This window comes from Chrysochloris asiatica, unplaced genomic scaffold (assembly GCF_000296735.1).
Source record: "Chrysochloris asiatica unplaced genomic scaffold, ChrAsi1.0 scaffold00607, whole genome shotgun sequence".
NCBI lineage: Eukaryota > Metazoa > Chordata > Mammalia > Afrosoricida > Chrysochloridae > Chrysochloris > Chrysochloris asiatica.
In genome coordinates, this window is record NW_006409125.1 from 174,951 (window position 1) to 175,848 (window position 898).

Below are 898 nucleotides of genomic sequence, written 5' to 3' on the forward strand. Positions count from 1 at the left end.
TGTGTCAAGGAAACTTGACCTTTGACTGGTCTATCCACTTACTAGAGGCTGGTTCTGAGATTGGGGCAGTGCTAGGGTCGTATCTGTCTATCCTGGCTGCAGTGCAGACCTTCTTGTGCACTCAGCCCCTGGTAAGCATCATGGTGATGGTGGGGACTAGGGATGGTGGCTCTCTTTACTCCTTCCTGAGGTAGTAAATCCACATGACCTACTGACTTCCCACCCAGCATGACAGTTGGAAAACTGTCCACCCAGACACAGGCTCCATCCTCAAAGTTCTGACAGAAACAAAGGCTTCTACCTTGACACCTACCTCAATTGCAAGCAAGTCCTTCGAGGACACAGTTGTGTGCTGAATAAACAGAACGGACAGTTAAGGGATAGAGGTAGGCTATTCAGAGGAATGTCTAAATTCCCCTATTTTAGTAGCACAGGCAAAAAGGCCACAGTGATGCAGAGGGAAGTCCATTTTATTCAGTGCTTTAGAGGGGTGCCTTTCTACAAAAAGCACCTGCTGTAGCGTGACCAGAAACAAAAACATTTCAACAAGGAATGAATGCATGTATGCTTGACTAAACAAATAAAGGTCTGAAACACCCAAAGCAATGAGAATTTTAGGGTAACAAGCTTTAGGACTTGGGTGTGGGTGGGCACAATCTGCACACAACAGAGAAATGAATTGACATGGTGCATTGTTGTCAGGGACCCCGTCCACCATTTATTTCCATGTCTTTCTCTGAGTCTAGACTGAAGGCTCTTATCCCTGGGGAGCTTCTTTTCCAAATACTCTTGGGCCCCATCCTGTTAGAGACACTCTGATTAGAGTCTCTCTTACCCTGATCTCTTTGTTCCACCTTGCCTCCACCCTGATCAGACCCCAGTGTCCAGCACCACAGGC

General features: G+C 47.1%; 1 pseudogene; it reads right to left on the bottom strand.

Moving 5' to 3' along the window:
• Positions 1-314: 314 nt before the first annotated feature.
• Positions 315-898, bottom strand: part of LOC102841839 — a 6,034-nt pseudogene continuing 5,450 nt past the window's right edge.